We start from the raw sequence: 21,530 nt of genomic DNA on the forward strand, positions 1-21,530 counted from the left end.
TCTAGCAGTTGTCCTAAGGTAGGAGTCTTGAGGATAGCTTTTTCTTCAGTTTTTTTGTTTTGTTATGTAATGACAGAGCAAAGCTAGTAGCGCAATTTCATCATGAAATTGCTATACACGAAAGGTGTGTCCAGTAACGCGTGTTATTTAATCAATAAATCTCTTAACGTCTGTGCCCTGCCCATTTTATGGTATTAGCAGGAATAAGCGCTTTATGCAAAGCAGGATTAGAGCGTGGAAGGAAATGCAATGTGATACTAGTTTAATTCAAAGATGATTTTTACCATCCAAACCATTACCGTTAAATAGGTGGGCATCATGAAATGCAATTTACTTCCCGCTTATGACTGTTGATAAAATAGTGACTGTAAATTTCAGTATGCAGATGGTGGGATGGTTCTACAGCCATTCTGTAAGTGATTCCTCTCTTCGATCCGTGACAGTTCATAGTAAACATAATATAATAAAAATAGAAATATCAGGCTTTCGAACCGATTTTATGACAGTCAGCTATTGGGTTAAGAAATATATCAGATTTCGATTCAAATTCAAATGGCTCTGAGCACTATGGGACTTAACTACTGAGGTCATCAGTCCCCTAGAACTTAGAACTACTTAAACCTAACTAACCTAAGGACATCACACACATCCATGCCCGAGGCAGGATTCGAACCTGCGACCGTAGCGGTCACGCGGTTCCAAACTGACGCGCTTAGAACCGCACGGCCACACCGGCCGGCAGATTTCGATTCCGCAATAGAAACTGCAATATATACGATACTTACACAACATTCTTACGAAATGCATATCTTGGAAGTGACTTAGGCCTAATCGCAATCTGTCAGGGAATATCTAACTAAACTCATTCAGTAATGGTCTCGGTGCGGTGAATGGTATATCGTCTGTTCCATTGAAATCTATGATACGGTGCGCAGTATCTTACAAGAATGATCACAAATGGAACAATGTTTTAAGGTTGTAAAATTTTACTGCAAAATAATTAAAACGTAAACAGCCAACATCACAATGAAAATGATTACTTCCGTGAAAATAAAGAAGCTAAGATACATCACAGTAATATACTCCGTCTGTACAAAAAATTCCGAGACTGATTTCATTCCTGGTGAATAAGCGATATCAGGACAATACCTACGGTGGCAACTTGACCTAAAACCTCTAGACAACAGATGTGCATTCGAGCAGTCAGTTGTCAGCAGGCAGTATTAACTAGCGAACACGCAACCTTAGTGTGTCAGTGCCGTTGGGTCACAAAATGCTGTGGAGTAAGCTCTCTAAATAAAGTGTTAAAGACATTCTCCAGAAAGTTTTGAAGAAGAGAAAAGTGTCAGCAAAATTTGTCCTACACACCTTGAATCCCGAATAAAAAGAACTAAGTGGACATCTGCAGCGATACGACTGAATTGCCAAGAGCGGACATTTCTTTGGTGGAAAAAGTCATCACAGGTGACGAGACTTGGTCTTATCAATGCAAAACGGCCAATTGAAGAAATTCACATGAGGGGTCAACGCTTTGACGATATAACCGACACTGAAGTCACTGTGACGCGCGAGTTGAACGACGTCCCAAAGAAGTACTTTTCTGACAGCTTCACGTCGTTGTATGAACGTTCTGGGCGTTGTACGCAAGTGCGAGGTGACTATGTAGAACACCTGAAGCATTAAAACCACGATCTGATCTTTTCTCTGGTTTTTACTAATCACGTCTCGAAAGTTTTTGGACTGACGGCACATAACATACTTCCGTTCAGGGTAATTACAGGAATAAATAAAACGTGAGATGTAGACCCTTAGCATTGATTAGAATGCAAGGTAAAGCTATGCTCAGATATAAGGCTGGAAACCGAAAATATTCGTTCATACGATATCCGGTTATTAGTCTTTCATATCATGTGATCAAATTGCCAGCAACAGCGCAGCGGTTATTTTTTGATGGAAGCCTCGATAGTTACTGAAACATGATAATCATCTTTAGAAACTCAGCGAGTTATTTCGGTGAATATTGTGTTTCTGCTATCAGAATAACAGTTGTGAATAACATTTATCGTGTTACATGCGTGTTTGTTATAGCCTCACATTATCCAGCTTATCACGCTTTGCCTGAAGTTGATAAAATCCTCTATACTTGTCAGCTCCATTGAGACTAGAATTTCAAGTAAATTAAGCGTAAGTGAGGGAATAACAGTATTGTTTATAGTACGCAGAGGTAAAATAGCAACTACCGTGTGTTTCAGAGATATTTACAGGGCTGTATCTTCTACACGGATGAAAAAAAAAAAAACGTGGGGTCAATTTAAAGTTACGCATAGGACTACAAATTTTTATTTACTCGAATGAGCCATACTATTTTACAAGAACAGTCTACAGGGTAATTATAAATAAAGTTCCAATTTTAAAACTCTGTAAAGAAAGAACAACTGCTGAGAATGACGTGAAATTTTAACGGAAACAAAAACAAATGCAACGAAAATTTTCTTACTAGAAAGAGCTAAAGCGTCATGACGTAACTGGGTTAGGCTACAAATGACAGACGGATTGCAGTACGATGGCTACGGTGAGAGTTGTACATTGAATCAACGATACTGTGCAAAGTTCATGACCGCACAGGTTTGGCATTCAACACTTGTGGCACTGTTAGGTAAGCCTATCCACCACGGCAAAGTCGTACCACAAAGGATGAGAAAAATTGGTTATTTCGTTGCCGTGCTGCCAAAAAAGGTATATAAAGCATCAGTGAAAAAGGTTTTTTAAGTGTCGTGAAACTGGCGTCAGACATGTACAATATGCTTTCCATCGTTTTCTGCCACAAGTTGATATCGAGAAACAGCATGTTCCACAACAGATCGGAGTGTCTCAGGGAACACGTTCAGATTGCGTTGCGCGATCCATGCCTTCAGTTCAGTTACGTTTGTCATCGGAGCACTAGGAACATCATCTTTCAGTTAACTTCACACCCAGAAGTTACGCGGATGACGATTAGGTGATCTACGAAACCAGGCTGCAGCGAAAAGATGGCTGATAATTCTAGAATATTCAAAATTCCTGTGCATCAGCTGTCTCACTGGTTGTGCAATGTGCGGAGGAGTGCTGTCTTGCATAAAAACGATCCTAACGACTCATTCAAGCTGTTGAAGGGTTGGAATGACAATAGTGCGCAAAAGAATCTCATAGCGTTTACCAGTGGCGGTACAAGTAACAGGACCCCAGGATCCACGTCCTCGAAAGGATTTGGCCCTACGACAAACAATGTCATCTACACGCACCACACGGTTACCTCTGCAGAATGAAGTGCTACCGGTTGATGTGCGAGCGGATTTTCCGTTGTCCATATTCTGCAATTTTATGTATTGACATGTCCTTGGGGATGGAAATGAGCTTCGTCTGTCCACAGAATGTTCCATGACCATTCGTTGTCCACTTCCATGTGAACAAGAAATTCTAGAGGAAACGTTTGTCCTACTAATAAGTCAACATGAAGCAACTCCTGAACATGGGTGATTTTGTATGGATATCAATGCAGGATGTTTCGTAGAATTTTATGCACAGTGCTAACAGGCATTTTCAAAGGTCAGATAATTCCCCACGCACTGCATGAATTCACATCACCTTTCGACCCCTTCTGCAATTCCATGGCCACATGTTCTACTGACGTCGGATGAAATGCTTTCCTCACCACGCCAGATTGCACTTCAGAAGAACCTGTCTTTTCTAATTTCGAAATCGTTTTTTCAGACTCTTGTCATACGACGGTCCAGTGTCTTTTTTAATACTCTTGACTGTGCGGAACTTCTGTAGCCACAGTTCTTGTGAAAGAACTTTACAAGGAGCGCGCGATCCAGTCATGCCTAACATCTCAGACTCAAACTGAGGAATAGCTGTGTAACCCAAGTCTCTTATTTTGGATATTCTGCCGCTTCGAGAGCTATCAAGTTTGAAAACTTTTGTCAATCTCTTTTTGTGTTTCCATAACGTTTCCCCCTTCTTCGATAATATCCCGTTCAAATTTGAAGTCATTCTGAGCAGCGGTTCTTTTCATTTTACAGGCTTTCGAAACTGAAACTTTAATTATAAGCATTCTGTGTATCTTTTACACACATGAACTTCAATCTTGGCAAAGTTTTTGCAATTACGTTTACTATTAAAGCTTTCATTTATCTTTCCCAATTTTCACAGTGCTCTCCAGCGGACGCACGCCATACATCCAGATGATAGATAATTCGTCACTTTTGTGAGCATGTCTGTAGTTTCTGTATTCACAACTGTTGCCGTCCGGCATCGCAGGTTGCTTGGAGATATTGGAAGGGGTGGCACATGCGTGGAGTATTGAACAAACACCCACAAAAATTCACACATCGTGAGCTCTGGCATCCTTGGAGGTCCGTACACCTATTACGGACGATCCATTGGTGAGGCAGCTCGCTGTTAAGGAATGCCTTTACATGCAGATGCCAGTGCGGTGGTACTCTGTGGAAGTACGTAATGAGTTTTCGGCATGTTGTAAGAACTATGGAGAATGCCAGATCTCCAGCACATCCGGATGTGTGATTACTGTAACAGTTTTTACGTGAAAAAGAGGAACCCATAAATCTTTACTCAGGAAATGATTCCAAACACATTACGCTTGGGGGAGTTTCTCTCCTACTCTATTATGTATATGGCTGCTGTGTGTCCCATAGTCTTTCGTCCTGGTGGTTCGCTTTTCTACATAAATGGAACCAGCATCATCATTGAATTTTTTTAAATTTATTAATTTTTGGCTTTTGGCAGCAAAGACCATACACCCAACAGTAGTTACAAAAGTTCCATGTCAACATACTTGCAATATCCGCAGTAAGACAATAAAAAGAGTTCGACGCACAAGCGTAACTTCTTAATGTAATATAAAAACACTAAAAGACGAATGCTATACAGCCAACAGTAGTTACAATAGAGTAATGTTAACATTATTGAAGTTTTTCACAATGGAATAATGACAAGAGTGTAAGTTACAAAAATAAGTTCGTAATATAAATTAAAAACACGAAATTGCGACTTAGCTTTCGAACCGAGCCAATTCCATAGGAGAATGACATCCACAGAAACTTATAATTAAAGACTGGACAACGGCTTCGTTTACAGAAATAAGTTATTAAGCCAAAATAAAAAAAGTCAGACGTCCCTGTTTTCGAACCGGGCTCGTTCCTTGGGAGGACAAGTTCCACACCACTTTCAGGTCAAAGCTGGATACCGACATCTTTTAAATAGTTCGCGACGAAATGAAACTTATATATATCGAACAAGTGAAGTAAGGTAGTTGCTCTAGTAGGGGGGAGAGGGGTAGACACTCGAAACCAACTTTTTGTACTAGATCGCCTTCGTAGCCGAGTACTTGGGCACACCAATATGACGTGGTTCAGATCCCCCACCGCTGTCACTGAACGTTAAACGTGCAAGGAAACTGTTGTCATCCATCTCCACGTCCAGAATGATTTAGCAAAACTTTACACTTTGTTATTTTTCACCAACATGAATGACCTTTAGGAACCGATGTGAGCAGTAATGATAATACCTTCAGCTGTATGAGTTTGTTTTCATTTATTTACGAGCGCTTTCGATTGGACAATTCGCCTTGTGTGCACAACCTGTGTTTTGAAACTGCTGATGGCGTCGGTGAATGCACTGACCTGTAGGAGATTGTGTGCCAAACTCCCAACGAAAAACCCACCGCACACATGTAATGAAATTGCAGCTGTTGAAACGGAGAACGTAAAACGCTGTTTTATCGCCATCTCGACTCGACGCACATTGAATAGTGAACGGATGAGTGAGCTAGCTAGCTAGTGACCCAGCTGCAATAGGGTAGCCGCAATAACCAGAAAACTGCAACTGTGGTCATGGTAAACTTTTAGTTTCAATGGGAAAGTTAAAATTTACTGCATGTTTCTATCTTTGGTAATGTAGAAGATGTAGTCTTGCGAAAACGAATGAATCTTCGTGAAACATGCTGTATACAGAGACTTTAAGAATTCTGTACCACGTATGATAGAACTGAAAAAAATGGCTCTGAGCACTATGGGACTCAACTGCTGCGGTCATTAGTCCCCTAGAACTTAGAACTAGTTAAACCTAACCTAACCTAAGGACATCACAAACATCCATGCCCGAGGCAGGATTCGAACCTGCGACCGTAGCGGTCTTGCGGTTCCAGACTGCAGCGCCTTTAACCGCACGGCCACTTCGGCCGGCGATAGAACTGAAAACCACCTGTGAAACTCAGAAAGTAAATAGGCATTTTGGTAGTCAAATTTACACTGACCACATGAGCACTACGTTTTTAGCAGTGACTTGACAAAGACTACACATTTTCTTAGAGGTAACAGTTCAACCACAATTGGGTCAAGGCATGAGCAATTATGCGTAGTATGTGGTTTTCGGAACATAGCCGCCAGATACCACTATTAGGTACGATGCGTCTCCACATTGACAAATTCAGGAAGTATGGATACTGCTCAAAAATAATTGGAGTAAGGAGCAATAAAAAAATGCAAACTAAAATACTAGAGTGTGCATAACTAGCAGAGTGGAGGGCCCACAGAAACAATCTCTCTCTATTCGATCCGGATTGCAATCCGGAGAGTAATCTTCTTTGCTTCAATGGCGCTGAGACAGTATGGTAGTCGTTATGACATGGGCGAGCAAGAGCTTGATTTCCAGAAAATGCTTTCGTAACTGCACTAGACGTGGGATTCTCAATTAATGGAAATAAGAGGGTTTTCCCATACCCAATAAATATTTAGAAACTGTTCACAACATAGTACGATCAGAGTATTTTCCGTGACGACACAGCAACTTTTCAAGTCGTTAAATAAGTATCTATAAAGGGGACTGAACCAAACAGAATGTTCAGGTGCGATAAAGTAGTCCGGAACTCTAGATCTATAGCACTCATTGGCTAAGAGGAGTGAATATTTAATAAAGTTCGGCAGCTGCTCTACTCTGGCGAAATCAGAAGTCAGTAGTGGACACTCGTGGAGGGAAGAAGGCAGTTCCTAAGGGAGCAGGAAGCGGAATATTATTGGCAGTTTCCTTGTATCGTAGACAGAGCTTATCACTCTAGTGCAGGCCTACTTGATTTGAAGGGGGAAGTTATACTGCAGTAATTGAGGACCCACAAATCGTGACTTCCAAAGATGAGTGTACAATTATTTAGTCCAAGCAGGGTTATTATTCCACGGCAGCTTTGTGTTGGATCAGGGAGCGTACAGGTATTTGAAAGAGGTGCAAGCCTAAAATTTTAATTTTTATTGAAGAAGCATTAAACGATGTGACTTGTAACATTCACATTTTTGAACCATTATCCCGCTACTATTTTCTTTGTTGAGGTGCCCGAGGTCGTTTCAAAGACTGAATTTGTCGTTAAACGTAAATTTGTTGGTGATGTATGTTTCCAGTCCAGTCATCGGATTCTGAATTTATCTCTATGCAGTCAAATACACTGCACAGAATTTGACATAAAATGAACATTTGGAGAGCGATGATGATCTACATAACTTTTGTTTAGTTACCTTGATCGTACAGCTTTTTGAGTGGAATTACCGGTATCGGTTTTGCAAGAGCCGTCTTCAAATTATACAACAGAAGAAAAGAAAGTACGTTTTTTGCTAATACATTAAGGGATGAAAAACAAATGACAGAAGTTGTAATAAAAAAATATACCTATCATTATGCGGCATTGCGACAAGTCATCACATGAAAATAGCACGTGTCAGAACTGCCATGCTTGCAGCAACTAAACTAGAGCATGAAAAACAGGACAATCCGCGTGTTCTCTAAGTTAATTCCGTCTTCTTCCCTTACAAAATTGGTTTTAGAGGCTTGAAAATGTATTCAATTTTAGAATGATTTCTGTAATCAATTATTATTTTGTGCATTTTGTAAATTTCTGACCTGTTTAACCTATCAGAAGACGAATACATTTTTCATACTGATAAACATTTTTTAACAACTGCTTTATATTCAGTTGAGAATATTTTAAATAATTGTACTTTTAAATGACTTTCCTCTTAATTACTTGTATAATTATCCGTACATTATGCATGCGTCAACGATCTCGCTTTGCATCCTATATATAACTGGCTGATTCACTCATATTTATTAATTTTATTACAACTTCTGTCTTTTTTTAACCTCTTGATGTATTAGTTGGTAATGTGCTTTCCTTTACTTCTATTGTAAAATCTGAAAATGGTTATTGCATAGACGAAACTTGTAATTCTAGTCAAAAGCTGTGCGATCAAGACAATAAAACAAAATAGACACGTACATGTGACGGAGTTGTGTGTCTTTTCAAATGTATTCGTGGGTAGATAAGAGGCTGTCAACTCAGTTTACCAATACAGTTGTGCAGAGAGTTGATCTGTGTCCGACGAGCCGGCCGAAGTGGCCGAGCGGTTAAAGGCGCTGCAGTCTGGAACCGCAAGACCGCTACGGTCGCAGGTTCGAATCCTGCCTCGGGCATGGATGTTTGTGATGTCCTTAGGTTAGTTAGGTTTAACTAGTTCTAAGTTCTACGGGACTAATGACCTCAGCATTTGAGTCCCATAGTGCTCAGAGCCATTTGAACCAGTTTGTGTCCGCCGATTAACACTTCCTTCAGGCAACAATGGAGAAACTACGTCATGCAGTGGGATAGCGTACGTCTCAAAAGTCGAGAGATCGCGGGGAGCGCCACGGGTTGGCCTTTGCGTCATCGCACTGTTGAAGGGACAAGAAGTGGATCATTGTAAGAAAGTATTAAGAATTTGCCCTTTAAGGAGGTAAAAGTGTTCAAGACTCTAACACAGAATTGTGTGAAACGAGGAGTGGTCCAACAATGGAAACAGCATCTGAGATGACTGTGATGACGTTCCAGACCCATACTTCCTGTCGTTTTCTATCCATTCTCTTGTTTAATATACTTAAAAAAGCGTAAACACGAAAGACTTATCCGAAGGGGACGGAATCTGATGTGCTACATAATGTACATCAACAGTCAAACATCAAATAATTACAATTTCAGAAAAACTGTACGATTTATTCACAAATGGAGCAAGTTAATAACGTGTTGGTCCAACTCTGGCTCTTAGGCAAGCAGTTATTCGGCTTGGGATTAACTGATAGAGTTGTATGCTGTCCTCCTGAGGATTATTGTGCCAAATTCTGTCCAATTAGTGCGTTAGATCGTCAAAATCCCGAGGTGGTTGGAACTCCAAGTGTTCTCAGTTAGGGAGAAATTTGGCGACCTTGTTGGCCAAAACAGAATTCAGCAAACACGAAGACAAGCAGGAGAAACTCTCCGTCTACGGACCGGCACTGTCTTGCTGAACGTGCTGAAAGGTAAGCGCAGGACGGCCTGCCATGAAGAGCAACGACGCGCGGCATAGAATATCGTTGGCGTATCGCTGTGACGTAAAGGTGCCGCGGATGACAGCCTGCTGTGAAATGAGATGGCACCCCAGACCAGAACTCTCGGTTATCGGGCCGTATGGCGGGTGGCAGTCAGGCTGGTATCTCACGGCTGTGCGGGGCGTCTCCAGACTCATCTTCACTGGTTATCAGGGCTCAGTTCGAAGCAGGACTCATCACTGAAGACAGTTCTACTCCAGTCAATGAGATTCCAGGCCGAATGTGCCAGACACTGTAGCAAACGGGCTTCTCGGTGTACAGTGACCAATAGCAGTCGGCGCAAGGGGCGCCGTGACCTCAGCCCCATTTTCTGTGAGCCATCTGTTAATGGTCCTTGCTCTCACTGAAGCACCATTTGCACGGAGGATCTATGATGATGATGAAACCGGGGCTGTGAGTGCCTCTCTGACGATTCCTCTGTCCTGATGTTCTGTCGTCTCTCTAAGTCGACTGCGTTCTTCTTGACGCTGTGAATCGCCATGGTTCTCCCGTTCTTGCCAACATCATCGAATAGTTCAAATGGTTCAAATGGCTCTAAACACTATGGGACTTAACATCTGAGGTCATCAGTCACCTAGACTTAGAACTACTTAAACCTAACTAACCTAAGGACATCACGCACATCCATGCCCGAGGCAGGATTCGAACCTGCGACCGTAGCAGCAGCGCGGTTCCGGACTGAGGCGCCTAGAACCGCTCGGCTACACCGGCCGGCCATCGAATAGTGGCATCCTACTCAAATGTCGAACAATTTTTTAATTATTCCAACCGCTTCTTCGAGCCTAACTACACTTCCTCTCTCAAATCCTGACATCTGTGTATATTCTTCACAAGCCTTCCTGTGAGTCATAGTTACTGTCCAACTGAGTACTAGCAATGAAATGCGCAAAGACTTTATGCCCTGGTATCGACATACCCTTTTTACTATCCTTGCCAGCTATGCGGCGGAACTGCACCGCAGCATCACACATTCATCCATCGGCGGCAGCTAAGGTTTAACGTTTTGCATTTTCCGTCAATACCTGCACGAATATTAATTTGAGACCAGTTTGCATAACGCCTTGTTGGTGCGTCGTTTTTCTTTCTCTTAGACTGTATGTTTTAGTCAATTCTGAAACCGCTGTCGAGCTTTGTAAGATAAATAATGTTCCCTGAAGAAAGTAAAGGCCACCGGGAAATAACATTCGCACCCAGGAAACGCCACGCAAATGTCGTGCAACCTGATCTCTCGCCTTAACAAAGGGCTCAATTCGGCGCGAACGAGAGCCCACATGTTTCTTCAGATATGCCACATCCAGCTAAAGCCATTCATTGATGATTATATTCCGTGGAGCAACTAATTTGCGGAGATGTTGACTGCTACATTTCATTGGCTGCTAGAAATATTTTGTTGATATCCAACTAGACATTACAACATTTTTTTTCGAAAAGAATTTTCTCATATCTAACTGTATCATCTGCGAAAAGTATGAGACTAACATGTTCTGTGAACTCATTGATGTATAACATAAACAACCCTTGTACAATTACATTTCCATGCCATGAAATTTTCAGTTCATTCGCAGCTCTAATTAATGTTTTCATAGAAATGTATTTTTGTTAATATACTTCGATGTGCTACTGAAAGAAATCTTTTCTAAAGTCGAGGAACATATAATAAACTTCAGTATACACAAAATGTCAAATAACCGTCGACTTTTCGGTAAAATTTAAATTATTTTGGATGCCGTTAAACGCACTGCTCCAACAGCCTTGGCGTAGAGGTAACACAGGTTCCCGTCAGACCACCGAAGTTAAGTGGTGTCGGGCCTGGCTAGCATTTAGATGAATCACCTGAGTACTGTTGGCAAGTGGGGTACACTCAGCCCTTGTGAGGCAAATTGAGAAGTTACTCGATTGAGAAGTAATGGCACCGGTCACGAAAACTGACGACGGCCGGGAGAGCGGTATGTTGACCACATGTCCCTCCGTATCCGCATCCGGTGACGTCTAAGGGCTGAGGATACACGGCGGCCGGTCGGTAGCGTTGGGCCTTCAAGGCCTGTTCGGACGGTGGTTTCTTTATTTACATATTTTTTTGGTAGAACACACTAATGGGGCAAAATATTATGACCACTGATCACCGCGAGACTGAATGTCACCTGCTGGTGTTGCGGGCATTTGAATCGGGAAGGAAAGTACGCTGATGAGCGAAATATTCTGATCACCTGCATAATAGCTGGTTTTTCCGTATTTGGAACGAAATACATCACCGATTCTGCGTATCAGGGATCCAACAGTTTGTTGGTAGTTTTATGGAGGTACGTGGCATTAGACGTTTATGCACAGGTCATGTAATTCGCGTAAATAACGGGCCGCTAATTTGCTTTCGCGGTGCTAGTGCCCGATAGCGATACAGATGGGTTGCATACGATCTACATCAGATAAATTTGGTCACCAAAACATCAACCTGAGTTCACTATAATACTTATCAAGCCTCTGTAACACGGTTCTGTCTTCGAGGCACCGACAATTATACTGCTAAAGGACAACATCGCCGTCGGGGAAGACATCAGGCATGAAGATGATGCGGGTGGTTCGTAGCTGTCAGCGCGTCTTCGATTACTACCACAGGTACCATCCAAGAGCAGTAGAATGCCTCCCTTAGTATAATAACCCTCCCATCAGCCTGTGTACGTGGTTCGCTGCTTGTTTCGAGCCGCTGTTCATCGACCATCGATCTAGTGTAGCAAAAGTGTGATTCACCCAAAGAGACGACACGTTTCCATTAATCGACTGTCGAATCCCGATGGTCCCAATCGTAACTGACACTTTCGTTGGGTCAACATGTGAACACGTAGGGGTGATCAGCTGCGGAAATCCATGTTCAACAATGTGTGTTGAACGGTGTGCTCCGAAACACTTGTGCGTCCATCAGCACTGTACCCTTTCCGCAGAGATGCCACAGAACGGCATCTATATTACTTCACCGAGCAGACAAGCCTCCCGAATCCCACCTTCTGTGAAGAGCCGTTGACTTCCAGCCATTTAGCGGCTAGTGGTAGTTTCACTGTCCTTCTACCTCTTTCTATTGATGCTCACGATAGTACCACCCGAACATTCGACCAGCTTCGCCGATCGTTCGTTCGTAGAGTGTGCGTAATACTAATCTTCCATTTGTCCCAATGGATTTGCTCATTTGTAACCCATATCTTCATTAGGGTGTTCTCCTGTCATTGTCTGCTCCGTTTACACACTTTTGTTCGCGCGTTACGCGCCTGCAACGCCACCAAGAGGCATCCAACGTTGCAGTTGGCAGTGGTCATAATGTTTTGGCTTATCAGTGTATGTAAGCTAAACAGATTTGAATGGGGAATAATTGTAGTTGCGATACAGGTAGCAAATGGAGACATCTATTGAAATAAGCGGCTACGGCAAAGGAGACGTTGATATGGACCAGCACCTCGTTACGACCGTCTGCGAAGTGCCGGAGCTACTGTTATGTGCACCTACGGAAAGAGATTGAACGACGATGAAACTACATGCTGCTGGACGTCCACGCCTCATCACAGAACTCAGAGGTCGGGGGCTTGTCCATCAATGAAATAGGTTAGGTGGCGACCTATGGCGAAACTGAGAATAGATTACAATCCAGGTGCAGCCAAATGATTTTATATCTCACCGTTCAGCTAACATTGTGGTAAACGGCGTTTCGCAGCAGACGACCTCTACGTGTTCCCATCTTAACCTAACGTCGTCGTCAGTTACAACTGAAGTGGGCACGTAATCATCAAAGCTTGGAACGTGGATCAATAGAGACGTGTCGTCTGGTCGGATGAATTACGTTTCTCGCTACACTAGGTCTTGGGTACTGTGCGGGTATGCGGTCATTCAGGCGAACTGTTGTAACAAAGATGCACTGCACCACGGATGTAGGTCAGTGGGAGCAATATTATGCTATGGGGACAGTCACTTGGGTTTCCGTGTGGTGTATGTTACTAATTGAAGGCACCATAACAGCTGTGGTCTATGTGAACTTTATTTCAGACCATACACACTCTTTCATTTTAATATCGTCCCCGATGGTGATGGCATATTCCAGTAGGATTACTGTGCTTGACAGAAGATCAGAATACTTAGAGGAGCATGATAGTGAACACATGTTGATGTCTTAACACCAAATTTGCTTTATCTGAACCGGATGAATAGTATTTATGACACTATCTAACACCAGCTCCGACGCCACAAAACTATTTGCCTATACTTTTTTGGGAAAGTGAAAGCTGAAATGCATATTCCTAATGTTCCCTGATAAAATAGAAGTGGGGAACGTTGACACAGCGCAAAGCTGACTGTTAGTGTTACGAACACTTGCAGGAAATGAGATAACTGCAAAACCCTGCCAGTCCTCATGGGAAATTTTCAAGTGAATTAGATCCATTCTTAACCACAGAAGCATCTGGCAAAGAACTTTTATAGTAGGAATACAATGCGCACACTCTGGATCAAATTTGATCTTTGATTTTTGACCCTGACTTCCCTCCCCACCCTCGCCAATCACCTCTCCCTTCCCCCTCCACTTCGCCCCTCCCTGACTGCTCGCCTCCCTTCCTCTCCAGTTTCTTCTCAACCATCCCCCTCTGCGCCTTCTTTCCCTTCCCCTCCTCACCCCTCCCCCTTTCTTAGTCTGGACTCTTTCTCTGCTGTTCCCTTGCCTAAGAAGTGCTCTTTTCCTCGGAATAATCTCCTAAGCTTCTAAGCCAATAGCGTTACACTTGTAGAAATCTCCCATTCACAGGTTGGTGTTTTACTGCCGTATCACCTTTGCAAGTCCCATTTCTCAAATCGTTCTTAAGTGACACCCATTCCTTGGAAATACATCAGCCGGAGAGGTCCCTGAGGTAAAGATGGACAGGGCACAGCCTCATTGTCGTCGAATGGTACTGGCAACTGCATAATGTCTGCATGGCGTTGAACATAGTCGTGTCATTTTCACCGTTAATTCGCTTTCCGTACCCATCGTGCCTTAAGCGGAGCGCATTATAGACTGAGCAGTTTAAATAGGATATTATTGGCTTATTTTACTATATTTCTGTTTTAATGCACCTATTGTGAGCAGTATGTGCCTAAACATACATGTGTTTGGTGAGTTTGGTGGTAACTCATCAACGTGAGTTCACTATCACGCACCTCTAAGTATTCTGGGCTTGTGTCACGGACAGTAACTCTGCTGGAAGATGCCATCGCTGTTGGGGAAGACATTAAAAATGAAGGTGTGCAGGTGACGTGCCATAGATATGAGGCCTATATCACGGTCCAGCGTCATAATTCCGAACACCTTATTTGATAATGATCGTTGTCTGTTTTGTTCTTATTTCTTGGTTTCTGATGTGCTAAGCGTAATAAACATATTTTCTCACCCTGGTCGTGTCCTTCCTTTCTAGTGTTTTGTGTCGGCACTATCGCGCCAAGAAAGCGTTTCCGACCATGCACTGCTATGTGATTTTCCATCTTTTAGGTGCACCCTAATCCTCCTGAAAGTTTGTGACCGCTGTGATGAAACACTCTATATATATAGATTCTTATGGGCCTTACTGCACCCTAGAAAATCTATACTACACCCGCTCCCAAGTAAGAATACTAAAAAATTGTTATCTGGAGTTAGTTACATGAACATAATGAGTTGTCCTCTGGCAACAATGCAACATAACGTCGTACAGCATTAAGTGTAAGTAATTTGTAGTTAGGTGACGATGCTTAAACTGGCTAATGGAATACAATATCTGTAACATAACCTTTCTTTAATATGAAAGTCCATACTTTTGCAAATCTTTGTGACAACTGACACAAGATATGAAAACTCAAATGATAATCCAGAATCAGATTTTCACTCTGCAGCGGAGTGTGCGCTGATATGAAACTTCCTGGCAGATTAAAACTGTATGCCCGACCGAGATTCGAACTCGGGACCTTTGCCTTTGGCGGGCAAGTGCTCTACCAACTGAGCTACCGAAGCACGACTCACGCCCGGTACTCACAGCTTTACTTCTGCCAGTACCTCGTCTCCTACCTTCCAAACTTTACAGAAGCTCTCCTGCGAACCTAGCAGAACTAGCACTCCTGAAAGAAAGGATATTGCGGAGACATGGCTTAGCCACAGCCTAGGAGATGTTTCCAGAGTGAGATTTTCACTCTGCAGCGGAGTGTGCGCTGATATGAAACTTCCTGGCAGATTAAAACTGTGTGCCCGACCGAGACTCGAACTCTGGACCTTTGCCTTTTCGCGGGCAAGTGCTCTACCAACTGAGCTACCGAAGCACGACTCACGCCCGGTACTCACAGCTTTACTTCTGGCAGTACCTCGTCTCCTACCTTCCAAACCTTACAGAAGCTCTTCTGCGAACCAGCAGAACTAGCACTCCTGAAAGAAAGGATATTGCGGAGACATGGCTTAGAGCACTTGCCCGCGAAAAGCAAAGGTCCCGAGTTCGAGTCTCGGTCGGGCACACAGTTTTAATCTGCCAGGAAGTTTCAAATGATAATGTTTCAGTACTTCTTTCTTTTTGAAAAAAAAAGGAGATGTGTAGTTATGACAATTTCTAAATAATCCAGAACATGCAAATAAGACATGATTAGAATCGACAAACTATTTCCAGTCGATGTTAAAAATTGATATTATGTATAAAGTAAAGGAATGTATATTTGTTCGAGTTATCCATATGGTACAAATAACGGAAGAGAAATGTTAACAACGATCTGTAGATATACTATACAGTACGAAACTTGACAGGCCCCAAGCAAAGAATGAATGTCGGTCCACTGTTGGTATGCTTGATACGAAAAATGCTTCAGTGGTTTTAAAAAATACTGATCAAACGACTGAAAAAGGGAGTGGTCTGGCTAGGCAAACACAGTAAGATGAAATAATTTTTTGTTGCCGAATAACCAAGAAGTTTATCAGTAGTTGTATGACTTGTATGTCCATACAGTATCAAAAGACATTTTCCCTGTAACTTACGAGGAACAAAATGATTTTCTAGCCACTGAGAACAAATGTCTACAGTTATATGTGACGACTTTTTCGGCATCACTATGTCGGATACAGAAGGCACCTTATCTTACCATTCAAACTTTTTATTCATTCCCTTTACGATGCAGACAGGAGGGAGAAAATGTCCTTCAGCGTTACAACACACATTAGCTGTGATATATATTTATTTCGTGCTAATTAATACAAAAATGTAAGACTACGGTAGTAATTGACAAAGTAAATTTTTTTAGTAAGTTGTTGTTTTTGTACCTTCTCTCCACACCCGAGTGAAACAGGACAAAAACTAGCTGCGTCGATCGCTGTAGTCATCCTCCTGTATGTTTCGGATCGACCAGATGCCAACTGCGAACCGATTACCTAGAGTCTACCTCACTCTTATAGCCGAATTTTCACAGCTCTGTGAAAGCTTCACTGTGTTAGAATGTTCACTGCATTGTCAAACCATGTGCTCAACATTATTTTCTTATCAGGTGCCTCTCATTACAAGTAAAAATACACTCCTGGAAATTGAAATAAGAACACCGTGAATTCATTGTCCCAAGAAGGGGAAACTTTATTGACACATTCCTGGGGTCAGATACATCACATGATCACACTGACAGAACCACAGGCACATAGACACAGGCAACAGAGCATGCACAATGTCGGCACTAGTACAGTGTATATCCACCTTTTGCAGCAATGCAGGCTGCTATTCTCCCATGGAGACGATCGTAGAGATGCTGGATGTAGTCCTGTGGAACGGCTTGCCATGCCATTTCCACCTGGCGCCTCAGTTGGACCAGCGTTCGTGCTGGACGTGCAGACCGCGTGAGACGACGCTTCATCCAGTCCCAAACATGCTCAATGGGGGACAGATCCGGAGATCTTGCTGGCCAAGGTAGTTGACTTACACCTTCTAGAGCACGTTGGGTGACACGGGATACATGCGGACGTGCATTGTCCTGTTGGAACAGCAAGTTCCCTTGCCGGTCTAGGAATGGTAGAACGATGGGTTCGATGACGGTTTGGATGTACCGTGCACTATTCAGTGTCCCCTCGACGATCACCAGTGGTGTACGGCCAGTGTAGGATATCGCTCCCCACACCATGATGCCGGGTGTTGGCCCTGTGTGCCTCGGTCGTATGCAGTCCTGATTGTGGCGCTCACCTGCACGGCGCCAAACACGCATACGACCATCATTGGCACCAAGGCAGAAGCGACTCTCATCGCTGAAGACGACACATCTCCATTCGTCCCTCCATTCACGCCTGTCGCGACACCACTGGAGGCGGGCTGCACGATGTTGGGGCGTGAGCGGAAGACGGCCTAACGGTGTGCGGGACCGTAGCCCAGCTTCATGGAGACGGTTGCGAATGGTCCTCGCCGATACCCCAGGAGCAACAGTGTCCCTAATTTGCTGGGAAGTGGCGGTGCGGTCCCCTACGGCACTGCGTAGGATCCTACGGTCTTGGCGTGCATCCGTGCGGTCGCTGCGGTCCGGTCCCAGGTCGACGGGCACGTGCACCTTCCGCCGACCACTGGTGACAACATCGATGTACTGTGGAGACCTCACGCCCCACGTGTTGAGCAATTCGGCGGTACGTCCACCCGGCCTCCCGCATGCCCACTATATGCCCTCGCTCAAAGTCCGTCAACTGCACATACGGTTCACGTCCACGCTGTCGCGGCATGCTACCAGTGTTAAAGACTGCGATGGAGCTCCGTATGCCACGGCAAACTGGCTGACTCTGACGGCGGCGGTGCACAAATGCTGCGCAGCTAGCGCCATTCGACGGCCAACACCGCGGTTCGTGGTGTGTCCGCTGTGCCGTGCGTGTGATCATTGCTTGTACAGCCCTCTCGCAGTGTCCGGAGCAAGTATGGTGGGTCTGACACACCGGTGTCAATGTGTTCTTTTTTCCATTTCCAGGAGTGTATTTTACATACAGACGTTTGTGAAAACTGCATCAATAGTATATGTGAAACATACGAGGAACATGACAACAGCACATGGCGGGCATTAAAGAATTGCACATGTTCTCCGACATACATTCTACAGTATCGTGTAAACCAACCACGTGGTGTATCCAGAGCCTCTAAATCTTATGGTATGTCAACATTGAGAGTATGAATGCGTTCCTGCCGAATATGATTTGGATGAGAATTCCTCATCCAATTTTCTTAGGCATTATCGAAATAAAAAGAACTGCAGCACCACAAGGTGAGTTTATAGTTTTTTGGAAGCCCATAAAACATCGGCTTTGTATGGTGGAGGACAGTTCTAAACAAGTTGCCAATCAATCATATTCCACACGTATTTGATGGGGGGCTGATCAGGCGAAGGAGCAGGGCAATAAAAGAGCAGTACCAGAATAGTTGAAAATTCATGGTCAAAAGTGCCAAAGCATAGTCTTTCTGAAATAAGTCGTTTCGAGTAATCTGAAAGAGAGACACAGCTCGACTTTTAAAAATTATTGCGATAAACAAATGAGAATCGAGATGGTGTGTCGTATCGATTGGCGCCACAAACATTTCTCCACTGTTCAGTCAACAATATCAGCTGATCGACTGTAGTCTCAAACATAAAATATGTTGATGCAGAACTCGTTTGAATAAACTACATTTGTCCACTCAACATACGAACAAAGTTCAAGTGATAATTCCAGTCTCAGGGGCTTCTGCTTTCTGAGAAGCGGAAACGAAGACATGCATGCCATCAGTCCAGCGTGTTTTTGCCGTCAGTTTAACGTGAAACAGACTGTGCCGAACCTGCGATGCAGACGGACACCCGTTACAGTTCACTGAAGTGGGACCAGCAGGGTTGATAATGCTGTTTGCATTGTTCCGGTCACGTCGGGAAGGGCCAGTCGTCCAGTGCTTCGTGGTTCATTAAACTTCCGTCGCTGCATACGAGCCTCAGCTATCCACTGGTCCACATGGTCATCATGCCATGGTAGAATGCACGATACGAGTCGAACTGCACAGTATGACAAACTCATTGTTCATAGGCTGACATTCTGCCCCGTTCGAACTAATCTTTATGTCTCGAAGACAGATTCTTCTACTTTTTTTCACTTCACCTTGAGTTTGGCGTAACAATGACCTTTCCCGTAGGAAGAGTAGCATAGGTGCAAACCATCTCTCTACATTCTTAACCACAGGATACTGCTAAGTTGTTGTACTGGTCCGGCAGAGACCCATAACTATTAGGTGTTTTCTGTGGTATTATTGGTCACAAGTCTTTGTTTTCCAGCAGTGATTTGCTCCGTCCTCACGCAAACTGAGAAATTCAGCGGCGACACTGTTTATCTTAACGTTTTCGCGTCACAACTAGCGACTTAGAATAGGTACTCACAGTACAGCAGTGATGGTTGCAAGTGAAAATTCAAGTACTTGCACGAACACTGACATATGAGTCCATGTGTCGGATAGTCACAAATTGGTCGCGATCACATGTACTGATAATGTGCATCTTCTAAATCCTGCAGTGGACTGTTACGCCCACGTCTAATATAAGATCTTGGACTTCTAGGCCACTTGGTAAGCAGTACTATTCCATTTGCCATGGCTACATGAGCGACTCCTGATTTAGGATAGTTTTCTTGGAACCTTAAAGACACTGTCCAGGCCAAAGAGCACAAATCATTATACACTCTAAGACAGAAACAAAGGTCGCACCATGAAGGAATTATCCGAACGGGCCTAAAATAGGTAGATTGGTAGGCGTGATGTACATGTACAGACAAACTAGTGACTAGACTTTCAGGAAAACTGAATGATTTATTCAAGAGAAAGAGCTTCACAATTTGAGCAAGTATATAACGCGTTGGTCTTTCTATGGACATCATGCAAGCAGTTATTCGGCTTGACAGTGATTGACACTGTTTTTGGATATCCTCCTGAGGGGTAGCGTGCCAAATTATGTCCAACTGACACGCTAGGTCCGCAAAATTCCGTGCTGGTTGGTGGGCCCTACCCGTAATGCTCTAAACGTACTCCATTGGGGAGATATCGGCGACCTTGCTGACCAAGGTAGGGTTTTGCAAGCATTAAGGCAAGCAGCAGAAATTATCGCCTTGTGGGGGCGGAAATTATCTTGCTGAAATGTAAGCCAGGATGGCTTGATATGAAGAATAACAAAACGGGGCGTAGAATAGCGTCGAAGCTCCTCTGTGCTGTAGGGGTGCAGCGGTTGACAGCCAAAGGGGCCCTGCTATAAAATGCAGTGGCACCCACACCATCATTCCTCGTTGTCGGGCCGGATGGCGAGCGATATTCAGGTTGCTATCCTACCGCTGTGCGGGACGTCTCCAGACATACCTTCGGCCTGGAATCTCACTGACTGGAGTAGAATTGTCTTCAGTGATAAGTTCCACTTCGAACTGATCCCTCATGAGCAGCGAAGATGTTTCTGGAGACACCCCAGACAGCGATGGGATACCAGCTCGACTGTCACCCGCCATATGGCCCGTCAGCCAGGAGTGACTGCCTGGGGTGCTCAGATGGTTCAAATGGCTCTAAGTACTATGGGACTTAACATTTGAGGTCATCGGTCCCTTAGAACTACTTAAACCTAACTAACCTAAGGTCGCGCGGTTCCAGACTGAAGCGCCTAGAACCGCTCGGCCACATCGGCCGGCGCCTGGGGTGCCAATTTCCATTTCGTAGCAGGGCCACTTGGTTGTCATACGTGGCAGACGTGGAGTACAGCGGTACGTCGACGATATTCTACGTCACGTTTTGTTGTCCTTCATGGCGTGTCATCCTGGTTTTACACTTCAGCAAGATAATGCCCGTCCGCACCACGCGAAAGTTTCTTCTGCTTGTGTTCCTGCTTGGCAAACACTACCTTGGCCAAGAAAGTCGACGGATCTCTCCCCAATTGACAACGTTTGGAGCGTTATGGCCAGGGCCCATCAACCAGCGCCAATTGGACAGAATTTGGCATGACTTCCCTCAGGAGGACATCGAACAACTCTTTCAATCAATACCAAGTCAAATAACTGATTGCTTAAAGGCCGGAGGTAGACCGACGCGATATAGACCTGTTCAATTTGTGAAGCTCTATCATCCAAT

At 43.9% G+C, this 21,530-nt stretch overlaps 1 non-coding gene across 1 annotated transcript; it reads right to left on the reverse strand.

Annotated features, from left to right (window-relative positions):
- Positions 1–15,362: 15,362 nt before the first annotated feature.
- Trnaw-cca lies at positions 15,363–15,437 on the reverse strand. The gene has a single exon. It is a non-coding gene; the product is annotated as a tRNA-Trp (tRNA).
- Between the last annotated feature and the right edge of the window lie 6,093 nt (positions 15,438–21,530).

Source organism: Schistocerca americana, chromosome X, assembly GCF_021461395.2.
Source record: "Schistocerca americana isolate TAMUIC-IGC-003095 chromosome X, iqSchAmer2.1, whole genome shotgun sequence".
NCBI lineage: Eukaryota > Metazoa > Arthropoda > Insecta > Orthoptera > Acrididae > Schistocerca > Schistocerca americana.